Source organism: Manacus candei, unplaced genomic scaffold (genome assembly GCF_025592945.1).
Source record: "Manacus candei isolate 608988 ecotype Guabito, Panama unplaced genomic scaffold, ASM2559294v1 h1tg000005l, whole genome shotgun sequence".
In the NCBI taxonomy this organism is placed as follows: Eukaryota; Metazoa; Chordata; class Aves; order Passeriformes; family Pipridae; genus Manacus; species Manacus candei.
The window spans coordinates 25,896,474-25,915,106 of record NW_026138053.1 but is presented as its reverse complement, the minus strand read 5'-3'; the positions used below and the strand labels follow the sequence as shown (position 1 = coordinate 25,915,106).

General features: G+C 42.3%; 1 protein-coding gene and 1 long non-coding RNA gene across 13 annotated transcripts in view; both read left to right on the top strand.

Moving 5' to 3' along the window:
* The first annotated feature begins 245 nt into the window (after window positions 1-245).
* On the top strand, window positions 246-12,921 carry LOC127474226 (uncharacterized). 8 transcript variants are annotated; one of them, XR_007905765.1, is made up of 6 exons: window positions 246-629; window positions 4,171-4,250; window positions 5,114-5,281; window positions 6,472-6,529; window positions 7,256-12,183; window positions 12,265-12,921. It is a non-coding gene; the product is annotated as an uncharacterized LOC127474226 (long non-coding RNA). The 8 variants fall into 8 exon arrangements; XR_007905768.1 differs by having other exon boundaries at window positions 7,256-11,236; window positions 12,265-12,920; XR_007905764.1 differs by having other exon boundaries at window positions 6,475-6,529; window positions 7,539-12,920.
* Window positions 12,922-14,617: 1,696 nt separating this feature from the next.
* The window catches only part of RABGAP1L (RAB GTPase activating protein 1 like), a 229,467-nt gene continuing 225,451 nt past the window's right edge, over window positions 14,618-18,633 (top strand). Inside the window, exons 1-2 of one of the 5 annotated variants that reach the window (XM_051793894.1) lie at window positions 14,703-14,743; window positions 15,327-15,450. The gene's annotated coding sequence lies outside the window, so the exon portion shown is untranslated. The other 4 variants (XM_051793921.1, XM_051793884.1, XM_051793904.1 and 1 more) reach the window with 4 other exon arrangements.

The window sequence follows — 18,633 nt, the reverse complement described above, 5'->3', positions numbered from 1 at the left end:
CCTCCCCCGAGCAGCCGGGGCGGGGCAGGGAGAAACAGCCGAGTCACGGGCTGGAGCGTCGTGAGGGCTGGGCTGGGCAGGGCAGGGCTGGGCGGGGGAACTGTCACCCAAGGCCGAGAGGGCGTCTGGCGGTCTGTGAGGGCCGGTATACCTCCCCGTTGCCCTCTCGCGCCATTTTGGGGTGGTTTTCGCTCTGTCACCTCATCTTCTCATTGCTAGCGGGCTCAGACGGGCATCGGGGTGGAGGTCGCGGCTCTTCACACGCCGAGTGCCGCCTGAGGAGTGCTCTGTGTGTTGGGAGCCTCCCGAGGGCCCCCGCCCGCCATTTTCTCTCCCTCAGGATGCTCCTGTGTTGGCGAGCGCTGCGGTTCCCCTCATCTTCCCCGCTGCGACTGCCTCACGCCAACACACCTAAGAGCTTGGGGCTGGGTAATTTTCTAACTTAAAGGGAAAATAACACAAATTAAGCTGTTCCCGCTTAGGTGGCCGTTCAGGGCAAAGCCCTCGCCGCTCTGCCCACCAGCCCCAGGGGAAGGAGCAGAGCTGGACTCGCTGCTGGAGAAGGTCCCCCGTAGCTTTATTTGCTGCAGGACCCACTGAAATCATCCTCAGCTTTAACAACACCACAGGTAAGGTGTTTGGGGACCCACCAAGCCTTCCGGTATGGCAGTATCAGAAATAGTTGAAATACTGAAGAAATTTTAAATCCTTATAAAATGCCTCATAATGACTTGTAGCATTTACTTAGCACGTACCGACTGATAGTTTTAAAATGTTACGAGAGCTAATTATTTGCCATCAGGTTATTTGAAGGTAGCATCGACCTGATGCCCATTTACAAGAATGTGAATATGGTGTAAAATACTAAGGAATTTATCCACATGTGTTTTCAAATTAAAGACCAAAAATAGTGTTCAGTGTCCCCGTCTTACTGCCCAGGTGTTTTGTCATGTCTGTGCCCAGATCTGTGGGATCAATCCTGGTGTGAGGCCACTGTGTGGGATGTTGGGTATGGAATCACTGCATTTCTATTTTCAGTTTGTAACACCGTGAGGAGCACACAGTGTATTATCAGTTCAATATCCGAACTGCAGCGTCGCATGAGCTCAAAATACAATTTAAACAGAGCAACGTCAGGTCAGAAGTATCCAGGCCCAGAGCCAGAGACCCAAGACAGCAACGTGCAAAAGGAAGCTGGGTCATGACATCCACATAGAACATAGAAATAAATCACAGAGCTAAACTCCTACACACAAGGAAAAACTAGGGGGAGGTTACTCTTCAGCTCCTACTTCTGACTCTTGCACTGACCACAGACAGATTTTCATGTTAATTTTACAAGAAATGTTATGGTAGTAACTATCCATTTTACTGTAGAAATCATCTCTATTATTTAGGTTTGTCCACCAAAACAAGCCTAGTGCTTATCAAGCCTAAATAACATTATTAAGAACAGCTATTAATTTCTGAAAGCTGGCTTTTCTTACCATATTTTCTTACCACCAGAAGGTAACATATTTACAAATACCACCTTTAACTTAGCAAGAGCCTTAGTGTGAGTTACAAAGAAGTGTAAATTGGAAGTGTTCAAGGCCAAGTTGGATGGGACTTAGAGCAACCTGGTCTAGTGGAAATGTCAGTCTTAAGCATTATGACTATTTTATTGTTGCTTCAAAAAGATTAACAGGAAAAATTTAAAAATCCACCAAGAGAAATCTAAAAGAAGCAATGTAAACATCAGAATCCTTAGTACCGTTGTCACAAAATTAAGTAGCTGAATGAACAGTTTAATCAAGAATATTATACTTACCCAGATTTGTAAGTTGGAGATGATCACACATTAGTACATTATTATATTTTTATCATTATATTGGCATTGTAATACTTTCTGCAATGCCTCAATGAAACCTTCATACTACTTGTTCTTAATGGCTGTATAAATAATGTAAGAGTCTTTGTCCTGAAGCAACGTCTTTCATATAACCAACTGGCAAACTGCAGTGTAATTTTTAAAAATTTAAAAAATAAAATTCAAATCTGAATCATTATATGCTTATCTAATCAGTCCTCTCTCTTGGAAATGACCTATTAAACAGGATCTTTGCACGTTATTCTAGATCAATTTAAGTACTCTCTTCACCCCATTACTCTAATTTAAAACTCTACATACCTGCCAGAGGGCAGGGTTAGATGGGATATTAGGAAGAAATTCCTCCCTGTGTGGGTGGGGAGGCCCTGGCACAGGTTGCCCAGAGAAGCTGTGGCTGCCCCTGGATCCCTGGAAGTGTCCAAGGCCAGGTTGGACGGGGCTTGGAGCAACCTGGGCTAGTGGAAGGTGTCCCTGGCCATGGCAGGGGGTGGAATGAGATAACCTTTACCAACCCAAACCAGTCTGAAATTCTATACCACAGAAAATTTCCAACCAGCAATAGCCATCCTTTGCAGACGCCTCTCCTAAATGTTACACAGAAATGTGACCCTTGCTGGAGTTATCAGTGTTGTGAGCAGAAGCAGAAGATGGCAGTAGGAGCTAAAATGGCCAGTGTTCTTTAAACCTTGGTTTAAAGTCACAGAAACTAGAAATGGTTAAGGCCTGAGGACATCCTGATACTTCCTAGTTTCTAGCAGGTGGTGTTCTGGTGTTCTGTTCAGTCTGGGTTTTAATAATCCAGTCTGGAGACTTCTGCCACTTTCTATACTTGGTTCCTGTGTATTGTTCCTGTATTGTGGAAAGCTTTTAGTTTTCAGGTAGTTTATGTTTTCCCTCAGCATTTAATTCCATCACCAGTAACACGCTAACAATAATTTGCAGTATTACAACATAGGGTACTGCAGCTGTTGAAATTTAAAGAAGTGGGACCTGAAATGGCCTATGGTTCTTATTATGTAACACTGCACCTTTAATTCTCAAACCCATTTTACACCTCCATCAGTCATACTTTTCTAATGCTTCTAATGCCTTTTCTTTATTCTGTTTTCTAAAAGTTCAGAAATTTGTAGGTGAGCTTGTTCTCTCCTTGGGAGCTGCTCCCATGAGGTATCTAGATTAGTTTTAATGTCCGCTTTCCCCAGTTACACAGCATTTCTTCCTGCATGACATGCTTAAAAACCCACAGGAGTTAGTTTGATTCTACCACATATAGTCTAAATTTTAAATTCCTTTTTTTCTTTTGTTTTTCCATCCAAGAGGGGATAATGTGTAGGCATGGTTCTAGGATTTGACATTTGTGGCCACTCTAGTAATGTTCTTCAGATTATGCCTTAAAAATGACTCCTCATTTTAGCCGGTATGACCGAGAGAAATAGGTAAAATACCAGTGTAACTGTCGAATGGTGTCATCTCACCATTCAATTTTTATACTGCTCTTTCATATAAAACTGATATAGAACTGTGCTACCAGAATAGCTGTCTTTATAAAAAAATACATATTTTAAAAATGTGTTGGCAGTGTTTCACTTTGCTGTTTTAGTTACCAACGTGAGCAGTAAAGCTGATAATAATGGAAAAATTCTCATTTTGAAACCTGTGATATCAGAATGAAAGACAAGGATGACGTATTTTTCCAAGTGGCTGCAAGTATGTAAAAAATGCCCTTGTTAATTCACACAGCCAAGATGTGTGAATGTAAACTACCAAGCATGTAAACCACAGATAACAAAAAAGAAAATCTTTAGCACTTGTATGTGCTTGACCATCTCGTTAACAAAACCTAAATTCCTGCACTTTTATAAAATTCCACTGACAAAAGCAGAAGACCATATATGTCCAACGTAATCATTTCAAAAAATTCCAGTATTTATTAAAGAGTATGCTGAATATCATCCAAGCCCATGGGATGCAGATGCAACTATTAGAGGTTGTTATATGTGCTTATTTGAAAACAAGAGGATGGTAGCAAAGTAGAGCCTTCCTCTGTGGAAGGACATATTCAGTGTCTCCACCATAAGAGGCAAGATTTAGATCTCCTTTGTGCAAGAGAATCCTGAAGGATCTACAGGAATGTAAAGTGCATATATGTAAAATCAGAGTTCCTCCATGACTGCTTCTCTCCCAAACATTCAATTTGCAAACCTGCCAAACATCTCATTGAAAACTTTTTACAGTTCTTTGATGCTGTACATAATAAATTTGCAAACTCTCCGTGCAGTTATTAATGTTTGTATTTTCAGGCTACTCGGAATGCAAAAGATCTATGTAAATATACCCTCTGGTTGCAGCTGCTGTGGAAAAAGAAGAAATTATAAGGGAGGTAATAAGAAACCTCAATGATTTCTCATTAGAAGTTTCACTTACTTAACTGTCCCATCTCCTCCTCCTTCTCCCGCTGGTGCTTAGGGATGCAGAATGCTGGCTCAGGGGTATATGCCCCAGATTCTCATTCTGCTACTTACTGCCCTTTTGCTTACATGTAATTCCTGCTTAGCTTCAATCACAGAGCTTCCACTGTCATTTAATACATCTCTCTCTGTGTGACAAAAATTTGGAAGCAATATAAAGTACAAGAATTTGCAGCATAGCAGGTGTGTAGACAGACCCACCAGGCAGAGCAAGGCACAGGCACAGTACCACAGCACATCCCTGTTGTTCTGGTGCCCTCTGCTGAAATCACCATCTGCTTGGCTTCTGAATCACCCCCAGGCGGAGGCAGCAGCCAAGTGCCATATGCTGCCACCTCTTTATCTTGCACTTCCTTGATTTATTTCCTTTTCTATTTATTCTGTCTTAACAGAAAAGCGCAACTACAATCCTTTATTTCCTTTCCTTCTTCCAGCGGTACTTAGATTGAAACTAGTTCTTTTCCTTCATAACACTGCTGCATCACATTTTACAACAGCCTTTTATTGAGCTTAGGAAGGTAATAGATGAGTTGAGATGCTAAACTATTCAGACAATTATGTTTTATAAGAATTTCAGTGTGTGTGTATGTGCATAAAACCTCAAACTGCCTAAATTAGCAATGTAATTTTTGTTCCTTTCTGGCAGATTTCCTTGTGTACAGTAAAACTGAGGGAAATAAGAGACAAGAGAGGGCGATACAGCTAGCACAGTTTCTCTCCAGCAATACCTTTGTTTAGCTGCATGTAAAACCACAGCCTTACTCTCACTTTGCAGGGGAAGCTGAACTGTAAAGGTTAAGAAACTTCTCAGGTTCACAAAGCAAGCAGTGGCAAGATGAGGAATAAACCCACGGTCTGGTCTCCTGTTCCAGCCACTAGACCTTGTGTTCCTCCACACTCATGCAAGTCACAGTAAATGCATTATGAGTAAACTGCGGGCGGAGTAATTTTTCCAATTGAATTTCCCAGGGAAAGCACTCTTACTACAAGAAAAAAGTAGGACTGTCTTACATCTCTGTAAGACAGTCACATCCCATTTCTGCAGTAAAGGAAAACATGCTGATGATTTCCTGGAGTTACCCTTGCTTAGTATCCCCCATAAAGACTCCAAGTTTTGTACTGTCTTGTTTGAGAACGCCTGATACAAGACTTCCCTAGTGCACCTTTCAGCAAATAGGACTGTCAGTTCCCACAGGAAAATCAAGGACCAACCTTAGCTACTCCTGATGTTATGAATATCTGCATAAAGCAAGTTTAGGTGGTTTTATGTTAGTGTGGATCTCAAGTAGCTGCTTATTCAGATCTCAGTTCTAGCAGTTTTTAAAAAGTATGTTGTTCACGTTATTGCAGAGAGACATGTTTGATACCTCATCTCATAGTGGGATTTCAGAAGAGACTTGGAAAAAAAATCTCATTTATAATATATATTTATATAATATATACTATAATATATATCTATATTATATATCTAATATGTAACATGTATAATATATTCTATATTCTGTATATATGTAGTTCCAGTATATGCTTGAGAAACAGTTCACAAAAAAATTATTTTCCCTGAGAACATGTCAAATTTGTTTAGATGGGCTGAGGTTATTTTTTGGAGATCATTCTGTATGGTAACTTTTGTTATTCTTTTAACAGGTTCTACATATCACGTCTTCTCTGACAGGCCCATTCTCATGCACACAAACCCCTACCTTTTTGATAAGAATTTCCTCCTCCACTTTTGAATTTCTTCTCAGCACAGTATTCTCAGTTTCCTCTCTCTCATTACTGTGCTGGTAAAAAGCTGTTAATACACCATTCCAGCAGTTCAATTTCAGCAGTAAACACTGAAATTTCTGAATTGTAAATGTACACTACAAATGGTTCTTGTTGTGTATGTTCTTCTGGTTTTAGTAAATTGTCACCAAGAATTACATCATTAATCCTAACCTTTAAAGATTTTTTTTTTGAATTTGACATTTCAACTTTTGATTTGATTTTTTAACTTGCTTAAAAAGAACACCGGTTTTGTAAAAAGAAGTTGATATCTTTCATTGTTAATAAAAGATTCTTTCAAGATTGCTTGAAGGCTTCAGTAATGTGACATGTCATATGACGCTGCCTACTCTTCTTTGATTCCAGCAGGTGAAGGAGGTGTCATTTACAGAAGAAGAAAAAGGAAAATCACTAAAGGGAATCAGTAAGTGGAATGAAAAATAATAACTAATAGTGGAATTGACTCTCGTTTCCAGACAGGAAGAGATAAGTGTCTGTGGTTTCGCTGGTTAAGTATTTTTGGTGTTATTTTTCTACATAAGCAACTGATATAATTGCTTAAGAAACAACAGTGAAAGGATCAGAACATCCTGTGGGCACAGATGGAGCTTGCATTGTGTATACATTTTTAAGATATTATATTCATTTAATTTTAGCAAGAGTGTCATCAGTTTCTCAGAGATGAATGGGTATTTTTTATGTGCTCATTAAGGCACATGGAAGGCTGCAATATGGGCAAAAGTTGTAGCCTGTTCACAAACCCCAACTCTTTTGAGAAGCACTTTCTTGTTCTCATACATGAGGCCGCAGGATCTCCAGTCTTATTGTCCCCAATGCTTTTGGGGGCACTGGTGTTCTGGTGGCTCTGCTGGGCAGACATGTGCTACCTGAATGAAAAATAAGAGCTAAAAAGTAAGTTATTCATCTTCCTTGTGAAATCCTCAGTCTTTACAACTCGACTGTAGTTGGACTTCAGCAATTTGATATCAGAAGGTTGTTTATGTGGCAGTTTATCACTGTCTCTCACAGGCAGCAGTTTTTCTTATCATTGTTTCCATTAACACACAGAGCTCTGAAAAAAAAAAAAAAAAAAGGAATGTCCTCTATTTTCATACAAAACTCCATCTTCTCCTTGGATTTCCTTCCACAGGAAGCACATAGGCATGTATGCACTTACTTGCATATTAAATAGACAAGATAAAATTGTTTCTACCCTGCAGAGATGAGTTAAACATTGAAAACCAGCAGAGGGCAAACATGGTCATTCACTGATTTCCGAGGTGTAACAGCTACAACTCACAAGGGTTGGGAGGCAGAGGCTGAGGCAAACTGGCTTTGCCTTGTACTTCTCAAGCTCACAAATTGAAAGGAGAATGCTGGGAATGCAATGTTAAAGTTCTAAAACTGACCCTCGGTCTGCCTTTCGATATCAGCAGCTAAAAGAGCAAAACCAGAGAGATACAAAGATACAAAGCTTCTGTAAGATCCAGGTCTGCCTGGAAGGAGGTGAGGGGCGGCTGTCGCCCCGAATCACAGTCAGCACTTCAGGAGGAGGCAGTGCTGAAGTTTGCACCAGGATTTTATGCCACAGCCAAATAAATCACCACGTCTTGTATGTGCTACTGTTAAATGTTAATAAATCTTGGCAAAGACCTCACCAAACAACAAAACTGTGTCCCTGTGAAATACTGTTCAGAAGACCAATGCAACTCCCACGAACCGATGTATCCACCCATGTAAGTTTATTGGCAGGAGATAAATCTGGTATATTTTACACGGACATATATTATTAAAATGCAGATGGGCCCAGGCACAGCTTACACAACCAGTATCTCCATAAGAGGCCTGCGCCTCTACAATCCAGGGAATTATTTTAGGTAAAAGTACAGGAAAAGATAATTTATCTCCTTGGTGGGAGGGATGATTTTTGGTATCGCTAACCTTTCTCAGCAGTAAAGGTGAAAAGAAAATTGAGTTGGATCCACCAATCTCACCTGAAATCTGTGTCAGGTCCCTGTAATTCTTTACAATTATTAAACACTGAGCTGCAGCATAGCATAATAAATTACCGTTTCTCAGGTTTTTGGAAGTTATCTGTTACAGTAATCTACTATTATCAGACAAGAATGGCTTGGTTGCTCTTCGTTTTTCATCTTTTCTCTGAAGCCCAAGAGAGATCAGTGCTCTATTAAACTTGAATACCACACCCATTGCGGCTCAGCTGCCTTTTTAGGTGTCAGATCTTACCAACAGCCAAGTGATGCATATTTTCCTCAGAAAACAATTTCTCACCCAACTTCCAATTTTCTTATTCTGCAGAACTTGCAGAAGAAGGGGTTGCTTTGAGGGTCAGGGGTTCTGTCACAGATTCACTAGGAAGTATAGTGTACATACACTGACAACAGGGAAGGCTTTATGTTCCCATGTAAACACAGACTTCCTTGCTTAGTCCCTATACCTTGTAGGGCTTCCCAAATGAAGCCTCCCAATTGCAGGTTACCACAGAAGAGCTGAAGTAGGATGGACCCCATCTCTACTTACCAGTAGGACCAAGAAAACAACCTTTGAATTTTCTGATTGATACAGGAACTCAAATGTCTCTGATGACCCCCATGGATACTAATAAATCTGACAAAAAAACATTTTTTCTAAAAAGATCTCAAAAGGATGGATATCTACTCTAACTTAAGTTTGTTTACATAGTGTGAAGAACCTTGATCAGTATTGTTAAGATACTAGATAATTTGAATAAGATTTTGATGGCTTTGATTAATATTTGTATATATTTTGTCTCAATAGTTTTGCAGTGTGTGTATACGAATCTTCCACAAGCATTGCTTTGGAATGTTTGTGCTTTCTTTCTGGTTGCCACAGTGGATGGAGAAGATTCCTCCCTGAATTTGGATGATTATGGAATCAAGTTTTTGTCCTTCTTCCTACCTCCTCAGGGGCCTCATAGCCCCCATATCCATCACAGCCCCTACAGAGTCACAGGCTCCAAAGCCCTCATAGACCCTAGAGTCCCTATAGCCATTATAGCCTTCAGAGCCCCCATAGCTCTCACAGTCCTCACAACCCCCACAGCCCCATAGCCCTCACAGCTCCTATAGCCCTCACAGCTCCTATAGCCCTCACAGACCCCATAAACCTCACAGCCCCCATAGCCCCCATAGCTCTCAAAGCCCGTCACAGCCCCTATAGCCATTACAGCCCCCATAGCCTTCACAGCCCTCTTAGCCCTGATAGTTCTCATAGCCCTCACGTTCCCTATAGCCCTCCCAGCCCCTGTAGCCCTTCATAACCCTTAAAGCCCCCATAGCCCTCATGACCCCCACAGTGCTCACATCCCCCATATGCCTCACAGACCCCACGGCCCTCACACACCCTGTAGTGGTAACAAACCTCAAACCATCAGAGCCCCCACAGAGCTCACAGACCAAAGAGCACTCACAGTCCCATAAGCCTCAGAGCCCCTGTAGCCCTCACAGCCCCTATAGCCACCACAGCCGGCAAAGACCCTGGAGCCCTCAAAGAACCTATAGACCTCAAAGCCCCCATTGCCCTCACAGACCTCACAGCCCCCATGACCCTCTACAGCTCTCAAAGTCCTCAGAGCCCTTATAGCCCTCACAGACCCCACAGCATCTTCAGGACTTTTATCACACCTCAGGATACGAAGTAGATGAGGAATTAAGTACACTAAAAAAAAAGCAACTCTCATGAAATGTTTTAGCTGGAGAGTCCATTATGCTGCAAAAAGTTATTTCCAGGTTCAAACAGATGTGCTGGTTATGAGTATTCACTTCTCTTGTATACATACAGACTGTTCTCTTTACACAAAGTCTCTTATTTTTCTAGGCTTGGATATGTCTCAGATTTTTCAGATGTCCAACTGAATTCCCTTCAGTTGCGCTCCAGTACGACTCAAGGTCAAGTTGTGCGGGCTCCTGGTAGTTCTTTGCGTTCTTCCAGGAGGTGCCCAAAACTGAGCTCTGTTCTTCATGAAAGCCTTTTCTGAGCTCAGTGGAGCAGAAGAATTATTTCGCTCTTGTCTTTTACAGCCTTTTCCTACGTTTCAGTAGCATAGTCACATTTTTTGTGGTGACTAATTTTCTATTTGTGAACTGCTATGAACCAAGATTTTCTGTAAAGTGGCTGCTTTGCCACTTTGTCTTCAGCTCACAGTTTTGCAGCCAATTATTCCCAGCTATATGTAATAGTTTCTCACCTTATTGAATTACATCCTGTTTAGTTCAGATCTTTGTTCCAACTTGTCATGATTTGTTCAATTCTAATTACATCTTCCAAAATGCTTACAGCTCCCGCCTGAACAGGATATCCTCCACAAATATGATAAAAATATTCCCTAGCCTATTGCCTCACAGAAGCAGTTCAGGACTTGGGATGTGAGCATCTGGAGGACTCCCTGCAAACTTGACACTATTTCTGAGCGCCATTTTGTAACCATTTCACTTAAGTGTTGTGTAGCCAGCTTCTTGACCTTGCTTCATCAGAAGCCTTGCTTCAGTCAAGATTCCATAATTTGCTTTTTTTTTGATGTTATGGTTGATTATTATTCAACTTATCGTCTGAGGCCTTACAAATAACTTGCAATTAATTTACAAATAATTTCTTCCAGTATTTTGCCTGATACAAAATAAACGTGACTGGCCTCTGATTCCCACCCTTTTCTCGTTTAGGGTAGACACTATTTCCTTTTTGCTGGTCTCATGGAACCTCAGCTGTCTTTTCGGAGTTCTTGAAAGGAATTGCTAATAGCTTGGAGATTACTTAACCATTTTTCTAAATGTGTTGTCTAAAATTGCAGATTATTTTTGTAAGCATCCTACTTGAATAGATTGTTTCTTTCCTTAGTTTACCTTGATCATTGGTTTGCATGTTGTTAACATGTGCTGGGTTTGGCTGGGGTAGAGCTAATTCTCTTCACAGTAGCTGGTGTGGGGCTGTGTTTTGGGTTGGGTATATTCTCTTCCCTTGTTAACCACCTGGTTACAGCTGACATTTTGGTGAAGAGCAAAGCAAAAACCATGAGGCTTTGGTTTTCCTCAAATGACTTGGGAACACTTTCCTTGCCCAGCTGAGAGCAAGTCCTTCCCCAACAATCTTTCACGTAAGCTTTTTGTTTTTACTCTCCGTGGCTTCTTGACAGTTTTAGCTTATATTGTGTGTTAATCTTTGTGTTGTTGATTGTGAGAAATAGAGACCCAAAGCCGGGTAATTTCCAATTAGAATTTATTATATGATAAAAGCAAATTCAGCGCTGGGTGATCAGGGGGGAGTTTGAGCAACTCTGAATGCCTGTCACACCCAAAGCAGACATTGTTCTATATTTATTCTCAGCTACTTCATGAATATTCATTATACATAAGCATAAACATTACACATTGTTATGTCAGGAATTCAACAGATGTTTTTCTTAGACAAGAGTGTATCTACATACAAGCATCAATATGTATTGTTAAGTCAGACATTCAACAGATGTTTTCTTAGACTTAGCTTGTTATCTCTTCAAAGTTATAAATTTTCAAGAAAGGTGTTATTATCTAGTTAACTAAACGAAGTCTCCTCACTATAAATTTTGTACAAGGTAAAAGGGAGGTAACTTGTTTTATGTCTTTATAGGGGCCCAATTAAGTTTTGTGATTTGTTTTTCTTTTCTCTCTCTAGGTTATATTGACCTTATGCTGTTTTCTTTTTAATTAGCTCGAATCATTCCCTTAGTTTATTACATTGATTTTAATAATTTAACCTAGCTTTTGCTTTTTTAAAAGGGGCAAGCCATTGAAATATTTCAATTTAAACAGACTCTTCCCTTCCTTTCTTGCTTTCTCACTGCAGTGGTCTAGTTCCAGCCTTGATGTTTGTTGGAAATAAATAGGACGGTTTTATTACAAGCAGGGGTTTCCATGGCTGCCTCATGCTGGGGCACTTGGGAGCCATTTTGTTTGAAGGACTGGGGAGCCATTTTGTGGTCGGGGACTGGTGGACAGCTTGTGGTTCTGCTTGAAGTTGCTTATTGCTGCTGCCTACCTGCTGCTACACACAGCTCTGCTTGGGGTTGCCTGTTGCTCTGCTTATAGTTCTGCCTGCTTACTGCTACTTATTGTCACTTACTGTTCTGTTTGCTTACTGTTACAGTGCGAAGGCGAGCCTGGAAGAATGTAAGGTGGTGAGAGCAGCCTGGGCTCACTGCCAGGGAACCATGCGGCCTGGGCGGGGAAACAACCTGACAGGTGGATGAGGACAACCAATGGGCTGCACCAGAAAGCAAAGCTCGCCTTTTAAGGAAGAAAAGAGCGAGGGCTGGCATGGGAGGAGCGAGGGAGTGGCTATGTTAAATTGAAGGGTCTTAAAAGGGCTCGTCCCTCCCATCCAGGTGTGCTTGAACTGGGTCACAAGTTTGATGCACCCAGTACGCTGTTAAATAAAGTTCCTTGTTTCACTTTATTTGACCGTCTCTGAAATTTTAATTAGAGATATTTCTCACAGTGTTGATTCTTTGGAAAATGGAAAACTTTCCAGAGAGCGCTTTTCCTTAATTTTCTACAGTGGGGTTTGCCATTCAAATGGTGACTTTACTGGAACTTATTTTATTCAAGTTCATTAGTTTGATTTTCCTTCCATCTCTTTTGAAGAGCCATTAACTTAATGACCATTGGCATCTCTGCAGCCTCCCAAATTTCTTTCAGAGCAGGTGCCATGCTATTTCAAATTCCTACACTTTGGATGATTTTATTCAAATGAAAGCAGCATGCACTTCATGTTTTTCATTTGTGTGTTGCTAATGGATCTTTGCTGTGACACTGTTCTTTTCCTTTTTGCCATTATTAAAATATTGTCACTCACTCTGTACCTGACATTCCTTTTTTCCTACCTAGGCTTCCTGAACAAACTCTCCATTTTGATAACAATAACCAGTGATGATAATTTATTCATAATTCTGGTTGTGAATATAATGACTTTCAGTTTCTCCTGTTTTTTACCCACATTATACACCAGCGTGCAGCACCTGAGCACAGTGCCAGGGAGACGGGTTTTTTTATTATTCCTCGATTTTAATATTCAGTAAAATCATTTTCCTCTTCCCCCCCAATTCTTTTTCTTTCCCCATGCTTTTGTGGTTCATCTAAACCCTGTGGTGTGATAAGAATAATCTGAAGATAATTTAATTTACAGCAGCTGCAGACAAATGGTAACGATAACAAAGTGGTGGACTGGTCAAACAGTCCTGATTTTTTTCTCGTTTGTCTGCGTGCCTTGCTAGCTTTGAGACAGGTTTGTTATACCAGCACAGGGCAAAAAAGACCACATAACAAATAAACCTTTATTGAAGGCTGTGGGCTGACATTCCTTGAGGTTTTGCTGATCCACACGTGAAATGGGGAGAACTCAGACAAGCTGTGTGAATGTTGTGGTTAATTTAAATGTAATTTGTTTCACATACAAGACAAAAAAAAAGAGAGGGGGAAAACCCCCAACAAGACAAGCTTTCATTGTATAAACATATTTATTTAAACATAAGCAATGATGATATTTAATTAAACATAGACATATATTCGCTATGTAATCATTTGTTTAACCATACCAAACCAACGTTGATAAGCAAACACAATCTACCACCTGGTGAGACTGGGGTACAAAATCCGAAGGCAAACATAAGAAAGTAATTTTTTTCTGAAGTGCACCGTGATTTATGGGTTGCTTCCATTGTCCTTCACTTGTGGGTGAGGATTTTGACACGTTTGGGTTCTCACTGGATGCTGTCAGACAGGCGGGAGAGAGGCGTTGTCAAAAGCAGTGTGGACAGCAGGGGAGGGGGGATTCTGCCCCCCTCAGGTGAGACCCCCCTGCAGAGCTGCTCCAGCCCTGGGGAACAGCACAGGAAGGACATGGAGCTGCTGGAGAGAGTCCAGGGGAGGCACCAAGATGAGCAGAGGGATGGAGCAGCTCTGCTGGGAGGAAAGGTTGAGAAAGTTGAGATTGTTCAGCCTGGAGGAGAGAAGCTTTGGGGTGACCTGACTGCGGCCTTGCAGGGCCTGAAGTGAACTTATAGGAAAGATGGAGAGAGACTGTTTACAAGGGCCTGAGTGACGGGACAAGGGGGAATGAGTTCAAACTGAAAGAGAGTAGGTTTAGATTAGATATTAGGAAGAAATTCTCCCCTGTGAGGGTGGGGAGGCCCTGGCACAGGTTGCCCAGAGAAGCTGTGGCTGCCCCATCCCTGGAAGTGTCCAAGGCCAGGTTGGACGGGTCTTGGAGCAACCTGGGCTAGTGGGAGGTGTCCCTGCCCGGGGCAGGGGGTGAAACGAGGTGGTCTTCAAGGTCCCTTCCAACCCAAACCATCCCGTGATTCCACGGTTCCGTGTTCCAGAGGGGGGCACTCCCGGTGGACTCCAACACCCCCTCGGGGCCGGCAGGCGCTGCCCCCGCTCCGCGGCACCCCCGGCTGAGGGAGCGGCCGCCCCTCCCTCGCTCCCGCCCCTGGCCGTGCGCGCGCACCCGCCCGCCCCTGCCCGCCGTCGGAGTGTGGCCGGCGCTGTCCCGGCCCTGAGGCGGCTGCGCGGGCCCGCCGGGCTGGAGGCGGCGGCGGCGCGGGGAGCGCGGCTCGGCTGCTCCGGTGAGACACGGGAACGCCGCCTCAGGCCTGCCCCGCCGGGGCGAGGGGAACGGGGCGGGGGGTGGTACGTGAGGGGCCGAGGCGGGGAGGTCGCCTCTCCCTCAGGAGCCCCGGCGCGGGGGGAGAGGGATCCTCCGGCCCGCCCCATGTGACGGGTGACAGCGGCCGCTGACCTGTGGTGGTTCCGGGCCCTCAGGACGGCGGGGGGAGGCGGGGGCGCGGGCGATGGTACCGCTGCCTCGCGGTGTGCCCTGTTTGTGTGTTTTGGATGTGTGTGTGGGGAGTGCCCTGGAGCGGCTCCGCTCCGGGAGCAGCGGAGCCGGAGCGGAGTGCGGGGTTCGAAAAATAAAGTTGTTTTCGTGGTGAGGGAAGGGAGAGCGCCGTGGAAGTGCTCATCTGTCTACCTCCTCCTCCTCGGGAAAAGTGAAGTCACTTCCCAAGAGCCCAAACTAGCAAACTGCTGTCCTAAATCTGTGCCGTCTGCCACGTCTTGTGTGTGTTTTTTTTTTTTTTAAAATTTTATTTTATTTATTTTATTTTTTTTTTTTAATTTTTTTTTCCCTGTCTATATTTTTTCTTCCAGCCCCCTTCCACAGTTCGGCTCTCTCTAACCGTGAGCCGGTACAAAAGTCTTTGTCTTGAGATAAAAATACTTGAAAACCTGCTGAAACCACCTGAATGGTGAATTTCGGAGAATTTCCTCTTGTGTGAGTTCCTATGTACTTTGTTTCTGCCGTCACTTCCAGAGCTGTGCTGTTGAAGCTGCCTGGTTTTGATAGTGTTGTAAATAAGTCATAGCCTGCCACATTTCACAGCTGCCTGCATGTGTGCATCCATCCTTTTGCTTAGGAGTGGGGGAAAAAAAAAGATTTTAAGTGTCAGCTCTTCAAGACTGAGAAAAAATCCAGCAACAAGTAAGAAATAGTTTGCTTAGGTAAGCGTTGCTTTTTTCTATCACTATCGAGCTCTAGTCTCACAATCATGTTGATTTTCTGCTAGAACTTTGGGTAGGCCAGCTGTGCTTTCCGTTTCCAGAGAGAGACCTTTGTGACTTTACAGGCGACATTTGCTCATCTCTTTAATTTCAGGAAAGGCACCGTGGCTTTATTTAACTAAATCTCTCTGATATGGACCAAAATCCCAAGTGTCCTGGGACTGACTCAGCTCATCTTATGATGGTTTACTAGGGGTTTAAGGTTAGTTCTGCAAGTTATGCCTGTGCCTAGGTTTTAAGTAGGATTGTAGCCAACTGTGTTTGTGGGTTAGATGGTGTGATATGATTAAGAGGTTAGTTTGCAGTTTAAACTTGAAAAGACTGTAAATACAGTTACAGCAAGCACAAATTGACTCAGTGTTCTAAGAATTGAAGCTAAATTTGAGAGTTATTGGGGGTGTTCTGCAGTGTTTGCCTTAAGATGGTTACAGTGAAATGTATTGCTTGGTTAAAAACAGCTTTCGGTCCTTTAAAAAGTGATTCACTTATTAAGATTTAATGTTAGTACGTGGCTTTCTGTGTTCCTGGTGTACTCCCTAACATTTGAAGACAGTCTGAGTTGTGGCTGCCCATTCTCTTCTGTCATCAAAGGGACTTCCAGGAGGTGAGTTAAGAGAACTAATCTGGTCAAAAAGTAGTACTTTTATTTCTTTTTTTCTTTTCCTCGCTGAGGTATTCTTTGGTTAGAACAACTTCCTGCCCCAGCTGGGTCCTCATTTTATGGTCAGTAAGTTAACAGCAGAAGACACTACTGCTAAAATAAGCCACCTTGTGTTTTTGATTGACTTTAAGCTGCTTGTGGTGAAGGTAGCAATGATAAGGGTGGTAGGAGCTCTTTTTTTTTTCTGCCAGTACTGACTTTGATTATGAAGCCTTAGTGTCATTTTTTACTTACTCTCATCAAATTTAAATGGACTTAAGAGCTACCGCTGTATCTCTGTTTTTCTCCCAAGAGTCCACAGAAGTTGCTGTGGTTTTCTTTGCTCTCCTTTGCCTATCCTTTCTTGTCTCTAAACTTTTTTGTGAGTCATTAATTTCAAGGAGTGATCTGGGCATTTTGAGGGGTTTTTGTAAATTTATTGAGCTCTAATTTAAAAGTAATGAGTTGTATATTGCTATTACCTCTGCTATAATTGGAAGGCTATTTCAGACGTGACTGACCGTAGTAATTACACACATTCTGATTTCCAGTCTAGATGAATTTGTCATTGGATTATACCCATTTTGTGTCCCCTGTGGACTGATATATTTTATTGGCACTTTTGATCTTGGTATTATTAAAAGAAAAAAAAGGCAACACTTTTAACCAGTAGGATGCAAAAATGTGTGCAAATGCACCACTACAGGATTGTTTTCTCTTTGGACCACCAGCTGCACTAATCGTTCCAGTAATAGCTCTCAGCCTCTTCCCATGAATTTTAATCTTGATCTATTAAGTGACAATTAAAATGCACCTTTCGAGTACTAACACAGAGCTTCATGAAGCTCTGAAGGTGTCCTTTTAGTGGAGGTCAAGTTGTTTTGAAGCATGTTTTGATAAGATGTGTTTTTTGAGATTCATACCTTCAGCAGTTTGTTCCAGCCTCAGTCTTACCCTTTTATTCTGGTACAGCTGTTAAAGGAGCCATTATTGTAAAGAGCTTGAAAACTACTTTTTTCACCTTGTTCTTGTATTCCTAACTTTAAAAAGAAACAAAACCAATGCATAGAATATTAAAAAACACCTCTGTGGCTTTTAAGGTGTTTATTTAATTTTGATGTCAGAAGTATTCCCAGAGGGGACTTTGTGAAGCTGAAAAAGTAGTTTGTTAGGTGTGACTGTTTGTAAGCAGGAGATAAATACATCAGTTGGGTTCCAAAACCCGGTTAGTTAAATAGATCACTCTGAAAGATGAGTGAGGCCCTTGTGGAAAACCTCTATTATATTGTGTGCTTGGTGGAATTTTTCTTACTCTTTGGAAATAGTAGCAGGGACAAAAGTCTTTGGACAGAGGAAAACAGTTTTTGCCACAAAGTGAGATGGGGCACAGTCCTCTGATTTCCTGCTCTAAACAGCCCTGTATCCTGAGTCAGGATATTGGAAAAAGTGTGAGTTTTTTAGATCAAGTAAGCTTAGAAGTGCAGAATTGTCCTGATTGTGAAAACATGTTCCCTGGTTGTTGGGGAAGCACAGCAGTACAAAGGGAAAAAGTTCTGAGGGCAAGTAGATAAGAGGTATTTACATTTCCGTGTACCAAACTTGGATGTAGGCTTACTGTATGTCCAGGAGAACTGAAGTTTTAAAATATGTGAATAAAAGTAATAAACCTGATGCAAAAATGCTGAAGGAAAGTTTGTGAAATAGAATCACAGGCAGATGAAATAATAAATTCTTGAAATAGAATAATTTCTGTTGAAAGGGGCTTCTGGAAGTCATCCAGATCCCTACTAAAGCAAGAGTAATGTAGATAAGGTTGGTCCAGCCTTTAACGCCTTTCCAGGCAATCTGTTTTTACATTTGACTGCAGTTACAGTGATTTTTCCTCCCTCCTTTAAACTAGTTGGAATTTACTTTCTGGCTTGTGTCTGTTGTCTCTTGTTGTGTCATGGTGTACCATCCTAAGAGTCCCGGTCTCTCTTCTGTGCTCTTCCATGAGAGAGCTGATAGCAAAAAGGATTCTTCAGAGCTCTTTTCTTGCTCAGACTGAGCAAACTCAGCCCCACAGCCCCTCCCTGTACACCATGTGCTCTTACCACCTGCCCAGCTCGGCCAACTGGACGTGCTGCAGAGTGTCCGTGTCAGTGCTGTACCAGGGACAAACTGGGCACAGCACTGCAAACACAGCCTCACAGGCTGAGCCTTGCCTGCACTCCTGCAAACAGCCCAGGCTGTGCTCAGCTGCCTTTGCTGCTGACT